Below are 6,000 nucleotides of genomic sequence, written 5' to 3'. Positions count from 1 at the left end.
AGCCAACATACCAGCGCTCACTCAAGCGTCTCTCACAAGCTGTTGTTTGACTTGGGTTGAGAAAATGACAGGCTGAGTTCTGCACCAACAAGAGAAGAAAAAAACGGGGGAGAAAAGAGTTTTATTTTCCCTCCACTGCTAACCTCCGTCCCCCTCAACTCCTCCCCTAGGCCTGGGTGGACCCTGCCTGGGTAATCGTCCCCTGCTATATTTAAAAACCACAGATGTGTTCGGTGGAGACTTAATTTCGGAATTGCAGGCGGCGTCTCCTGAGGACAAGGGGAAAGCCAGAGTCGCGCGCCCGCCTGCTGCCTGGAGCTCCCAACTCCCGGGAATCCAGGTCAGGACGCGCCGATGTCTTGGAAGCGCCGCCGGCCCAGAGGCGCTGGACGCCAGGCTCCAATGGTTGGATGGGTGGGCGGGGTAGGGGTTCTGTCTGCGTTTGGTATTCCCGGGCTCTCTAGACGCGAGGTGCAGGCTCGATGTCCCCAATTCTGGCCGGGAAGTGATCTGAAAGTCTCCCTTCTGCGCACCAGGCTGAATATGCGCGGCTTGTCATTCGGTGCGGCTCTCTCTCCCAGCTGATAGGGTGACGTTCGCTTTGGAGGCTTGGAGATTGGCTTTTTGATTTGGCTTCTTGCGGCAGCTTAATGGGCAAAGCTCTCGGCTCGCCCAGAAACCAGCCCCTCCGCTCGTCCCCTCTGCGCTCAGCGAGGCCGAGACGTCTCCCGCGGTGACGGCGTGAGAGTCGGAGAGCCGGCGCGCTCCCAGTCCCGGGAAAGCCCCGGCGACGCGACTGAGAGCCTGAGCCGGGTCCCTTGGAGCCGCCAGGGCGCGCCGGGCTGCTTGCTTTGCAGCCCCTCCCGGCAGGGATCCCCCGCCGCCGGCGGCCGGGACTCCGGGCCTCTCCCGCGCTGGGCGACCCGTGCTCCGCGTCGGGGTTTTCCTGGTTGCTCGGTTCCGCGTGAAGCGCCCCTCCTCTGTCCCCTCGCCCTGGCCTCAGCCCCGCTCCCTCCCAGTCCTCGCGCTCCAGATGCGCTGCCCCGCAGCCCCCTGACAGCTGCGAGTCCACGAGCCCCTGCGGGCGGGCGACTGAGGTGGCGGCGGACTGACATGCCCCGGACGCGGTTGCGGCCGGCGGGCAGCCCGCGGGGGCGATGAGCCGCGGCGGCCCGTAAGGAGCCCGGTGGCGGGGGCATCGCGCATCTTCCTTACCCTCTTCGCTTGCCCACTTGGCTCTAGAGGCCGAGAGGAAACGGTGAGTAATGGGGTGAGCCTCCTGCCCTTCCCCCTCAGCGGGCGACCGAGGCAGGGGAGACGGAGGCTGGGAGGCTTGGGATGCCCCAAGAAGGAACGTGGCCGTGAATAATTATGGTAATTAAGTTATTTCTTATGATCATTCATAGGTATTGCCTTTTTGTGGGTTTACTGCCAGTAGAAGTCTATGTGTGTGGATGGTGTGTGTGTGTGGTGTGTGTGGGGGTGCCCTGGAAAGTATACGTCGTGTATGCGGTGTTGGAGAGGGAGGTCTGTCGGAGTGAGTGTCTATGGGGGTGCTGGGAGAAATGCCTGGGAATGTATGTACAGTCCAGTCGTGGGCTTGCTGGGTAGTGGCGGGTGCTCAGCTCATTGGGGAAATCGCTGCGTTGCGTGCTGTATGCATGTGTGTATCGCTTGTGCCAGGGCGTGTTGGGCTCTTGGGGATGAATGCCCACCGGATTTGGGGGCTAGGAGGAGAGCGCATTATTCACTCGGCGCGCGCCCGCGTGCACACAGGCACGCACGCGCGCATCCCAACCTCGGGACTCCACCGCCGCGGGTCGGGAACTGCAGCCCCAGCTCACCCTCCCACCGCCGCCAAAGGGGCGGGCGACAAGGAGGGGTTCTCCAGTCCTTGACTGTCCAGACTGGGGTGGTCTGGGCGATCCGGGCTGTGTGGAGAGAAGCGAAGTATATAATAACTAAGCCCCCTCCCCATTCTCTTCCTCCCCCCCCCCTCTCTCTCTCTCACACACACACACACACACACACACACACACACAGAGCCACAGGCCCTCATTTAGAGGTTAGCGCTGCTCGTGCAGACCCTGGCTGACCTGCCCCGAGGATCCAAGCCTTTGGGGGAGATGATGAAAGCTATTTGCTCCAGGAAAAACGCAGTTTTTCGCCTGTATTTATTGTGTTTTATTTTTAACCGTGGAGGGAGGGGGGTTAAATAAAACAAACGCCTTTAATGCAGTGCCATAAATTTACCCGCTCGCTTCTGCCCGCCTCCTTTCCCCCTTTCCCTGTCTCTCTCTCTCTTTTTTTTCCCCCTTCTCTTTTGGCGATTAAAACACAAACCCCTGAACGTGGTGCTAAGGTTTCCCAGGCAGAAAGACTGAAATTGAGTGCAATTTATCAGAAACGCAGGCTGCAGCTGGGAGCCAGGTGCTCAGCTCCTGGGTGGTCAAGAAAGCCCTGAAGCCGGGGAGGGTGTGGGTACGTGATAGGAACACATCCGGCCTTCTGGTGCGGGCACCAAAAGGGAAGCCTCCGGGCCTCCAGCGACCTGGTGACTTGCAGCCGCCTGTGATTAATCTTCCACAGCTGTTGTGCCCCGTCCACTTGAGCTCAGCTCTTGTTTACCTCGGGTTTTCAAATATAGCTGCTGCGCCATGCTCTTCCTGAAATAGGGTGATCAGTTCACTGTGTATGGGCGCTTGGCCTCCAGCCGGCCCTTTCTTTTGCTGGCTTCCCCAACTGCATCCAACTTTGAGAGGAAGCTGGCCCTTCACTCCTTGCACTTTTCCAAATGAGGATGGTTGATGGTCAGAGTTTGTGGTGACCAGATGTGGCCTCCTCAGCCCAATCCTTCTTTCCAATCTACAGTTTCCATAGTAGTTACTTTTTAAACACAGTCCACTCCCTAGTCTTTTTCTTTAAATAAGTATAGATATTTGGTTGAGAAGAAGCAGAAAGAACCTATAGAACTGAATTTAGTCGCAGTGGTCCTTCTTTAACTTGCTGCAGATGGGAAGGCCATTCAGTTTCCTCTACCTGGAATACTTACTTAAGTTCTCCCAACACCCCTAATGTGCTCCTACACACCCTCCAGCTCTCAGCTACTTCTCCAAGGAAGCCTTCCATACCTTCTCTGACTAGGCCAGGTTCCCTTATTTCATACACCCATAACTTATGATTTTGAAGTGATTTAAAGATGCACATTAAATTTGTTTATAACTGAGTAATGCTGGGCACAGCTCTAGACAATAAGCTCCACAAAGACAGGAAAGATGGCTGGTGTTTTTTCACATTATATCCCCAGCGCCTATCTCTGTGCCTGGCATACAGCAGACACTCAGTAAACATTGGTTGAATTAATAAAACTGGAAGGACAAGTTACAGCTTCTTCTCTCTGCTCCTGCTCCTCTGATCTCCACTTTGTACTGCTCTCCACATCCTCCTGGTCAGAAAAGGGAGTCATATGGGATCAAACTGATCCTGTCAAAAAAAAAGTCCCTTTCTCCTGTGCCCCTCCATAGGCTGGGACCCCAAAGCATTTGCCCTGACCCCAGTCTGCTCCTTTGTAAGGCAATTCCTTATGTAGTCTCTGAACACAATTATTGGTATTGACCATGAGCACTCATTGAAGGCATTGTGCCCTGGCCTGCATGATCCATCCAGTGATTGCCCACAATCTGGATTGAAGAATGTGTCACACATCTTGACTTCTCTTCAAACCATTAGAAGAGAGGAAAAACTTTTTCACTGAAGTCTGGTTGTTTTCAATATTTGGTGAGATTCAGAAATACACTGGATTCCAAAAGAGAAAGCTTTCATTTATTTGTTCAGCCAGCCATTTATTTAAGGAATATTCAACAGCCACCTACCTGCCAGCATGTGTTAGTAAGGTGCAGAGGCAAGTAAAATAGAATGGCCCCTTTCCTCATACACATAGATTCCAGCAGGGATAACCAACCAGTGAACAGGCAGTTGCGGCAGAAAGTGATTGCTCTCCCTGGGGGGTAAATCACGGGTCAGTGTAAGTGCACAGGAAGAACACCCCTCCATAGGGCTTTAAGGATTTTAAGGAACAGCTAAGCCCAGAAAGGAAGGAAGGAGGTGAAAGCAGGAAGGGGAGGGCAGGAAAGGTAAGAAAGTACTGAGTGAAAAGAGGAATATGCAGAGGCCTATCGTAGAGGAGACTTTTCCCAAATGGCTGCAGATAGAGTATAATGTGTATGTGTGTGTGTGTGTGTGTGTGTGTGTGTGTATGTGTGTGTGTGTGTGTATGGGGTGAGGGGGTTGAGTCTGGAGAAGCCATAGGGCTTTTACTCCATGCTAAGGATTTTCACCTAGTTTCCAGTGGGAACGGTCAGATTTGCATTTTAGATAGTATGCTGAAATTGGCTGAAACTGGAGTGTAGGAGGAAAGGGAGGCAGAGAAGGAAGAGGCTGTTTTAGATACTCCCGAGTGTGGTCCTGGCAGCTTGTGAGGGAGGCTCTCTGTCTGCTTTAGTGTATGAACCAGAGATGCCTTTTTAGAAAGTTCCATTAATTTTCTTTAATGAGGTCAGTTTATGTTTGGTTGCTCGTTTGGTTTTGAAATGGGCATTCTAAACCTAATACTGGTCAGGGTATTTTAGGGGAAAGGAAGAAGGCTGTAGGAGGCATACAATACACTAAGCAGCAGAGCAAAGCAAGCTCCCCAAGATTGGAGATGGAGAGGTCTCGGAGGCCTGGGAAAGACCCCAGGAAGGAGCCTGGAAGGTTAAGAAAGGTTTAGGTCCAATGACACATCCATAGAGATCACAGAGCAAGATATCTAAATAAGAAGAATCACATGCATATGTAAATGGATTTCAAAAAATAATATGGAGGGCGAATGAAGGCTAATTCCAGAATCATGTACTCAGACAGGGTATGTAGGGAGTCCTATCTACTACGAACACTGTTCTATTTCATCCTAGATATAGTTTGGAATAGGCCACGTAGCACTTATTGGCTTGATATTTGGATTGACCCATAGGGCTTCCCTGGTTGTATGCAAGAATGCTGGGTCATGTGGGGACTGGATCCGGAAGTGGGACTGGAAACTGAAAACCTGCTCTGGCTCCCATGTACTACTTTCCAAGTCACTTGAGAGGAGAAGATCTCAAAGTCCTAGAGAACGAGGCAGACAGTACGGAGCTTGATCAGTACTCTTTCTTTGCACCCTGATTTTTCCCACTTGATTTCTTATTCTTCTCTAACCTCAGAGTAGAAAATTGCTCTCCTCCTGCCCAGTGCCCAGGGAGCCACCTGGGCCTTCACAAATTGCTTTAGACTCTCTCTTATCTGAAGTTTCTTGCTCCTTAACTCAGCAGAGCAATATTATTTGTGTATTTACCCCTTGTCACCTACTCTGTTGAAAAGTACTACCCATGGGTTTTTCCCCATTCAGTCCTTGCCATAGCTGCATGAAGTAGTTACTATCATGATTACACTGTTCAAAATGGCATCTACCATCTTCCCAACTTCAACCTCTCACTCTTTCAAGTCTTTATGACCACTGCTGCAAAATTTACTTCCTAAAACACCCTCCTAAGCTCTTCATTTTCCTTCACAAAAGTCTGAGAAGGACACCCCATTTTTCCATATCCTTGTATTCAAGTTCCTGTGTTCTGGCTCCCCACTCCACATGTAGCCCTGGGGTCACCTGTGTAAAGTTGTCCTTTCTTCTCCTATGCCTTGGTTCATAGTTTACCTGCCCCTGAGGGTCATACCTGCCTCCAACATTCTATTCAATGGCTCTTCCTGTTGGGGAGGCTTCACCAAGTACTCCTTTCTCCTCTGAATCTTGAGAACACAGCCTCTGTTTGTCATGAGTTCCTTACACTTTCTGAAATGGAGGGGTTTTGTTCTGGCTTTTCTGCCTGTGGCTTGCCTCCCCCTCCTGGGTCGGCCTTCTCTCTCCCGCTCCCTGTTCCATGCAGCCTGAAACACACTAGATGTTCAATGAAAAGTGAAGGAGTGAAC

The 6,000-nt window shown here is 51.6% G+C and overlaps 1 protein-coding gene across 7 annotated transcripts in view; it reads left to right on the top strand.

Moving 5' to 3' along the window:
- The first annotated feature begins 225 nt into the window (after positions 1 to 225).
- Slc8a3 (solute carrier family 8 member A3) overlaps positions 226 to 6,000 on the top strand; it is a 133,282-nt gene continuing 127,507 nt past the window's right edge. Inside the window, exon 1 of one of the 7 annotated variants that reach the window (XM_078050128.1) lies at positions 226 to 340. The gene's annotated coding sequence lies outside the window, so the exon portion shown is untranslated. Of the gene's footprint in view, positions 341 to 464; positions 1,259 to 1,354; positions 1,375 to 6,000 lie in introns of those variants that run through there. The other 6 variants (XM_005322845.5, XM_021724844.3, XM_021724843.3 and 3 more) reach the window with 6 other exon arrangements.

Source organism: Ictidomys tridecemlineatus, chromosome 5, assembly GCF_052094955.1.
Source record: "Ictidomys tridecemlineatus isolate mIctTri1 chromosome 5, mIctTri1.hap1, whole genome shotgun sequence".
Taxonomy (NCBI): domain Eukaryota; kingdom Metazoa; phylum Chordata; class Mammalia; order Rodentia; family Sciuridae; genus Ictidomys; species Ictidomys tridecemlineatus.
The sequence above is the reverse complement of the archived record's forward strand: the minus strand, read 5'-3'. Positions and strand labels throughout refer to the sequence as shown.